The sequence below is a fragment of the Molossus molossus genome, unplaced genomic scaffold (genome assembly GCF_014108415.1).
Source record: "Molossus molossus isolate mMolMol1 unplaced genomic scaffold, mMolMol1.p scaffold_m16_p_4, whole genome shotgun sequence".
Classification (NCBI taxonomy): Eukaryota; Metazoa; Chordata; class Mammalia; order Chiroptera; family Molossidae; genus Molossus; species Molossus molossus.
This window is the reverse complement of record NW_023425377.1, coordinates 56020182-56028728: the sequence shown is the minus strand read 5'-3', so window position 1 is coordinate 56028728 and position 8547 is coordinate 56020182. Positions and strand designations below refer to the sequence as shown.

General features: G+C 39.6%; 1 non-coding gene across 1 annotated transcript; it reads left to right on the top strand.

Moving 5' to 3' along the window:
* Positions 1–2140: 2140 nt before the first annotated feature.
* Positions 2141–2247, top strand: LOC118616585. Its single transcript, XR_004956582.1, has one exon. It is a non-coding gene; the product is annotated as a U6 spliceosomal RNA (small nuclear RNA).
* Positions 2248–8547: the final 6300 nt, after the last annotated feature.

Here is an 8547-nt window from a genome sequence, read left to right as displayed (position 1 = left end):
GATCTTTCTTTCTTATAGCTGCATAGTATTCCATTGTGTACACATACCACAGCTTTTTTATCCACTCATCTACTGATGGAAACTTGGGTTGTTTCTAGATCTTAGCTATTGTAAATAGCACTGCTATGAACATACTGGTACATATATTCTTTCTGATTGGTGTTTCAGGTTTCTTAGGGTATATTCCTAGAAGTAGGATCACTGGGTCAAATGGCAGTTCAATTTTTAACTTTTTGAGGTAACACCATAGTGTTTTCCACAGTGGCTACATTCCCACCAGCAATGTACTAGAGTCTCCTTTTCTCCACACCCTCACCAACACTTGTTTGATGATTTGTTGATGGTGGCCATTCTGACAGGTGCGAGGTGATACCTCATAGTTGTTTTAATTTGCATCTCTCTGATAATTAGTGATGTTGAGCATTTGTTCATATGTCTCTTCGTCATTTGTATGTGCTTTTTAAAGAGGTGTCTGTTTAGGTCCTCTGCCCATTTTTTTAATTGGGTTCTTTTTCTTTCTTTTGTTGAGTTATATGAGTACTGTATATATTTTGGAAATTAACCCCTTATCTGATGCATCATTGGCGATTATGGTCTGCCATATAGTGGGATCCCTTTCTGTTTTGATGGTTGCTTCTTTTGCCAAGCAGAAGCTTTTTAGTTTGACATAGTCCCATGTTTTCATTTTTCCTTTGTTTCCCTTGCCATAGGTGTTGTATCAGTGAAAATTCTGCTGTGTGTGATGTCTGAAATTTTGTTGCCTACATATTCTTCTAGAATTTTTATGGATTCACGAGTTACATTTAAGTTTTTTTATCCATTTTGAGTTAATTCTCATGTATGGTGTAAGTTGGTGTTCTAGCTTCATTTTTTTGCAATTAGCTGTCCAATTTTCCCAACACCATTTATTGAAGAGACTGTCTTGATTCCACTGTATGCTCTTTCAGCTTTGTCAAATATTAATTGAGCATATTGTCTTGGGTCAATTTCTGTGTTTTTTATTCTGTTCCATTGATCTATCTGTCTGTTCTTGTCCAGCACCCATTTTTGATAAAAAAGAAAACTCTTAGCAAAGTAGGAGTAGAAGGATTATACCTGATCATAATAAAGGCCATATATGAAAAAACTATGGCCAATATCATACTCAATGGGCAAAACTAAAAGCACTTTCCTTAAGAACAGGAACAAGATGGGGATTTTCACTTTCACAACTTTTATTCAACATAGTATTGGAAGTCTTAGTCACAGAAGTAAGACAAGAAGAAAAAATAAAAGGCATCCAAATTGGAAAGGAGGAAGTGAAATTGTCGTTATTCACAGATGACATGATATTGTACATAGAAAACCCTAAAGACTCCACCAAATAAACTGCTATATTTAATATATAAATTTGGCAAAGTAGCAGGATACAAAATTAATATCCAGAAATTAATAGCATTTTTATACCTCATAATCAAACACACAGAAAGGGAAACTAAAAACACAATCCAATTTACCATTGCAAAAATAAAAATTAAAATACCTTGGAATAAACTTAACCAAGGAGGTAAAAGGCCTGTTGTCAGAAAACTACAGGACTTTGAAAAAAAAAAATTGAGGAAGATATAAAAAATGTGGAAGCAAATGTGTATGGATTAGATGTCCATACTTCTCAAAGCAATAAACAGATTCAATGTAATCCCTATTAAGACATCAATGACATATTCCATAGATTGAGAAGAAATACTTTAAAAGTTTATATGGAACAACAACAACAAAAAAACACAAAAGAAAACCCAACCCCAAATAGCCTCAGCAATTTTGAGAAAGAAAAAAAAAGTTGAAGGGATCACAATTCTGGACATCAGATAGTCAAAACAGCCTGGTACTGGCACAAGAACAGGCATATAGATCAATGTAACCCAGAAATCAAACCAAGACATTATGCTCAATTAATATTTGACAAAGAAGGCAAGAGCATACAATGTAGTAAAGACAGTCTCTTCAAAAATGGTGTTGGGAAAATTGGACAGGTACATGCAAAAAAGTAAAACTAGAGCACCAACACAAGAATAAACTCAAAATGCATAAAATCTTAACTATAACGTGTGAAACTATAAAATACTAGAAGAAAGGGTAGGCAGCAAAATCTTAGACATCAGTGCTTGATTTGGCAGCGTGTATACTAGAATTGGAACAATACAGAGAAGATTAGCATGGCCCCTGAACAAGAATGACACACAAATTTGTGAAGTGTTCCATATTTATATATTTTTTATTTAAAAAAATTTTAAATTGTTTTTAATTACAGTTTACATTCAATATTATTTTGTATTTGTTTCAGTCTTTCTTTTCTTTTTTTTATTAATTAATTTTTGTTACAGATTTTCTCTTTTTTCCCCCACTGATTCCCCCCTCCCCCTCCCTCCTTTCCCTGTCCCCAGCTTTGTTGTCCATGTCCATTGTTCATGCATACATGCATATAAGTTCTGTGATTTATCTCTCCCCCACCACCCCCTCTTCTGGGGATTGTCAGTCTGTACCCCCCTTCCACGTCTCTGGGACTACCCCATTCCTCAGACTGTTATGTTCATAATATTCCACAAATAAGTGAGATCATATGATACTTGTCTTTTTCTGTTTGGCTTCTTTCACTTAGGATGATATTTTCCAGGTCCCTCCATGTAGTCTCAGAGGATAAGAGCTCTTTCTTTATTACAGCTGCGTAGTACTCCATTGTGTATATGTACCACAGCTTTTTTATCCATTCATCTACTGATGAAGTATTCCATATTTTTAAAAGAAAAAATAAATCTTAGACATCACACATAGCAAAATTCTCACTGATACATTGCCAAGGGTAAGAGAAACAAAAGGAAATTTAATACATGGGACTATATTAAAGTAAAAAACTTCTGTACAGCAAAAGAAACCAGCATCAAAATGAAAAGGGATCCCACTGTATGGGAGATCATATTTCCCAAAGATACATCAGATAAGGGGTTAATATCCAAAATATATAGAGTGCTCATACAACTCAACCAAAAGAAGACAGAAAATCCAATAAAAAAATCGGCAGAATACCTGAATAGGGACTTCTTGAAACAGGACATACAAATGGTCAAGAGACATATGAAAAAATGCACAACCTCACTAATCATCAGAAAGATGCAAATTAAAACAATATGAGGTATCACTTCACACCTGCCAAAATGATTGTCATCAACAAATCATCAAGCAGCAAGTGCTGGCAAGGGTGTGGAGTAAAGGGGACTCTAGTACACTGCTGGTGGGAATGCAGACTGGTGCAGCCACTAAAGAAAACAGTATGGTGTTTCCTCAAAAAATTAAAAATAGGACTTTTGGTCAAGATGGCAGTGTAGGTAAACATGGTACTCACCTCTTCCCACAACCACATCAAAATTACAACTAAACTACAACACAACCATCATTCAGAATCACATAAAATTGAGCTGAATAGAAGTCCTACAACTACTAAATTAAAGAAGCAGCCACCTTGAGACTGGTAGGAGGGGCAGAGGCTCAGCCGGGCTGGTCCCACACCCATGTGTGGCAGTTAAAAATCAGGAGGGATACCTCACTGTGAAGGTCCTCCCTGAGGAGTGAGGGTTTCCTGTGTCACACCAGGCACCCAGCTCAGGGTTCCACTGTCAGGAAGAGACGTTCCCATAGCTTCTGGCTGTAAAAACTAGTGGGAACTGAGGCTGAGGAAGGCTGCATCTGCCAGAGCCCCAGGAAGCTTCTCTTAAAGTGCACAAACTTATTCAGAGTTGCTTTTTCTAAGCCTGGAGGGGAGGCAACTTGATGGGCACCAGAGACATATAGAGAAGAACTGAGCTGTTTGGCTTTGGGATGAGGGCTGGAGAGGTGACTTTTTTTCTGGACAGATGTGCTGGCTGAGGCTGCTGTTTCGTTGCTGAGCTTTTCACTGGGGTGGCAGATGGCTGTCATATCTAGGACTCAGCAACATGTTTGCCCCATCCTGGTGATTCCCTGAGGCCCTGCCCCATCTAACTTTCAGGCCCATCCAAGCTGTTTCCAAAGTGTTTACCAGAGGATTGACCTATCTTGGATCCTGCTTCAGAGTTTCCTAAAATCTCTCAAATAAGCAGCATCTGGTCTCAGCAAGCCCCAAACCTCTCGATAAGTGGCCCCAGGCCAGGCACTAGAAGCAGTCAGCCTTGGTTTACAACTTGGCTTTTCCTGGGCACCTCCAAGTCCAGCACTAGAAACAACCATCTGTAGATCACTTTGTAGCTTATGCCAGGTGGCCCTGGATAAAACACAGGCAGCGGCTGACCTTGCCCCAGAGCCAGCACATCTAGTGGACAGCTTCAGACCACATCAAAACACCACTACCCAACCACTTCCACAAGTGACACACTAAGTGAGTGGACTCAGTGGGTACCAGAGCTCTACTAAAGTAAATCTTGCTCTGTGTGGTGGGCTCCTTCACAGTTGATCTTCCAAGGTAGTCAGAGGCCAGTGGTCAATGGGCACAGCCAGTTCTTGCAGCTGATCAGCTCGAATAAATCCCTCCCATTGATGTGCCAACAGAAATCAAGACTCAATTACAACAGAAGGTGTACAGTCCACACTAGGGTTGCACCTTGAGGGCCCAGCTGGGGTGATTAGGGAGGCAGTGCCACTGGATCCTAAGGACACCTACAACAATCGGCCACCCTATGAAGCCTAGGAGACATAGCAACTCTACCTAATACATAGAAACAACCATGAGGAAGCAGCCAAAATGAGGAGACAAAGAAACATGTTGCAAATGAAAGAAAAGAACAAAACTCCAGGAAAAGAATTAAACAGAATGGAGATAAACAATCAATCAGATGCAGAGTTCAAAACACTGGTTATAAGGTTGCTCAAAGAACTTACTGAGAAATTAAAGGAACTTAGTGAGACCTTCAAGGGACTTAAGGAGACCTCCAAGGAACTTAGTGAAAACAGCAACAACATAAAAAAGGACCAATCAGAAATGAAGGCTGCACTAATTGAAGTAAAAAATAATTTACAGGGAATCAATAGTAGAGTAGGTAAAGACAAAAAGCAAACCATTGATTTGGAATACAAGGAAGCAAAAAACACCCAGTCAGAACAGCAAATAGAAAAAAGAATCCAAAAAAACAAGGATAGTGTAAGGAGCCTCTGGGACAACTCAAGCATGCCAACATTCGCATCATAGGGGTGCCAGAAGGAGAAGAGACAGACCAAGAACTTGAAAACCTATTAGAAACAATGACAGAAAACTTCCCTAACTTGGTGAAGGAAACATTCATACAAGTCCAGGAAGCACAGAGAGTCCCAAACAAGATGAACCCAAAGAGGACCACACCAAGACACATCATCATCATCAAAATGCCAAAGGTTAAATACAAAGAGAGAATCTTAAAAGCCGCAAGAGAAAAGCAGTTTGTTACCTACAAAAGAGCTCCTTTGCAGGCCAGAAAGGAGTTGCAAGAGATATTCAAGGTGATAAAAAGCAACGACCTACGACCAAGATTATTCTGCAAAGCTATCATTTAGAATCAATAGACATATCAAGAGTTTCCCAGACAAGAAAAAGCTAAAGAAGTTCAGCACCACCAAACCAGTATTATATGAAATGTTGAAGGGTCTTCTTGAAGGAGGAGAAGAACAAAAATATGAACAACAAAATGGCAATTAATACATATCTAGCAACAATAGAATCTACAAACAAAATGAGCAAGCTGAACAGAAACAGACTCATAGATACTGAGAACTTTTTGTTGCTTGCCAGATGGGTGGGAGTTGGGAGGATGAGTGAAAAAGATGAAGGAATTAAGAAGTAGAAATTGGTTGTTAGACTGATGAACCTCAAAGGGAAGAGGGGAGGGAGGGCAAGATGAGATAAACCAAAGAACTTCTATGCATATAAGCATAACCAGTGGACACCAACAATAGTGTGGGGAAGCCAGGAGGGGGACAGGATTGAGGAGGGCGTCAATGGGGAAAAAAAGGAGGACATCTGTAATATATTCAACAATAAAGATGAGTTTTAAAAATTGGGGGAAATAAACAAAGTATCTTCAATTTGAAAAAAAAAAAAAAAAGCTACAGTAATTAAAATAATGTGCTACTGACACATAGACCTATAGAATAGAATCTAGAGCCCAGAAACAAACCCTCATAAACATAGTCAGGTGATTTACAACAAGGGTTCCACGGCCATTGAATGTGGAAAAACAGCTTTTTCAATAAACTATGTTGGGAAGAGTGTAAAATTGAAGGTAATGTAGGTATTTTTTCATACGTGTAAAGGCTAACAATTCCCGGGGTGATCAGGTCTGGGTGACAGGACTAATTTTTAGTAGTTTGGCCATGGAAAGAACAGTGTTTTGTTCTCTCTGGGATAGATACTTTAGATACAGATTTTCCTTCCCTTCATGCACTGCTCATGTGAAAACCACGATGCATGGACTCGTAGATGTCTTATGCACTGTCAGTGTTCCATATAGCATTGCTTCTGATAAACTCACTGCACAAGAAATGAATATGGCAGTGATCAAATGCTCATGGAATTCACTACTCTTTCCATATTCCTCACCATCCTGAAGCAGCTCACCTGATACATCAGTTTAATGGTCTTTTGGAGACAGTGTCCTTTAGGTGGCAATACCTTGCAGGGCTGGAGTGATGCTCTCCAGGAGGTTTTATATACTTTAAATCAGTGTGGCAAAAGGAGTGGTTCCATATAATGGCAGATATTTTCATAGCCAGGATTTACTGGTATAGAAATCAAGGGTGAAAATGGTAGTGGAAACACTCACCTTGCCACTATTACTCTTTGAGATCCACTAGCAGAGTTTTTGCTGCATGTTAATGTGACTTTATTATTTGCTGGTCCAGAGTTCTTAATTCCTAAGGAAGTTGGTCTTGGACCAGGAAACACTTTAATTACAATGAACTAGAAGTCAAGTTCATTGCCACCTTGGTCCCCTCATGCCTCTGAATTAACAGGCAAAGGATGAAATTTTGGTATTGGCTGAGTAATTAACCTGATTACCCAGTGGAAATTGGTTTGCTCCACATTGGAGGTAGGATAGCCTATGTCTGAAATTAAGAAAATTCCTTAAGATATGTCTTTGTAACACCATGCCCTGTGATTGAGTCAATGAAAAACTGCAAGAAACCAATCCAGGCAGAATGACTAATGGCCCAAACCCTCAGAAACGAAAGTTCTGGTTATCAAACCAGGTAAAGAACCACAACAGACGAGATCGGGCGCGTTCAGGGTGGTATGGCCGTAGACTCACAATGGAGTACTACGCAGCGGTAAGAAAGAAAGATCTCTTGTCCTTTGAGACTACATGGAGGGACCTGGAAAGTATCATCCTGAGTGAAACAAGCCAAGCAGAGAAAGACAAATTTCATATGATCTCACTGATTTCTGGAATATAATGAACATAACAGTTTGAGGACAATCCCCTAAGGAGTGGGGAGCTGAGAGAGGGATGAACAACAGAATTTATATGCATATAGGCATGAACAGTGGACATGGACAACAATCGGGGGAAGGGGCGGGGAGGGAAGGGGGAGGGGGGAACCACTGGGGGAAAAAAGGAGAATCATTTGTAACAAAAATTAATCAATAAAAAAAAAAAAAAAAAAAGAAACCGGAAAAAAAAAAAAAAAAAGAACCACAACAAGCTGAGATGCTTGCTGAAGACAAAGGGAATATGAAATGGGTAATGGAAGAAGGTAGCTATAAAATACCAGCTATAGAAAGGGAACAGCTATAAAAACAGATTTGTTATGAGTATTTACACTGTTATGAGTATTTACACTTTGTTCTGTTTTGTATAAGTTTGAGTGCATCATATATATATGTATGTGTGTGTATGTATATATATATACACACACACACACACACACACACAATTTACATCAAAGTGAACAAAAATACTGTTGATGGACCCTTGTTGCAAATGTGGCCCTTTCTTCTTGACTGTCAGTGCATTCTTTCATTGGAAGAAAAAAATTACCATACACTGTCCTTCCTTTGCCATAGTTGTACCCACAAGACTTATTAAATGTTGCTGTATGCTGACTCTGCTCTCAGAGGCCTCAGAGGCCTAAAGGAGAAACCCTTCAGACACCAGTGCCATTCTCCAGGTCCTGGATGAGCCCTGGGACCTGACACTTCTCTTTCTCTTTGGAAGGAAAGTGCGTCCTTAATTGTCTTTCCTTTAGCAACTCAGTTACCTGGAGAGCTGTGCCCTGTCTAAAATGGCCTGGCTGACAGGAACCAGGATTTATACTTAGCTTCTGGCTGTAATGAAAAGGCCTCCCTGGCAAAGTGCCACTTTCCATGTGTCTGGGCGACATGTGCAGGCATCAGGAAGGAGGGAAATAACTCAGAAGTGCCAAGCAATTCATCTGGCTCTTGCTCTTACAGAGTGTTTCTAGGAGGCACTGTTCCAAATGTCAGGTAGTACCCTCTCAGGGGTGGGGAATGCCCAGTCCGAGAGCCCTATAAGGCTCTTGAAATCAATATAGCTAACATCACACACCTCA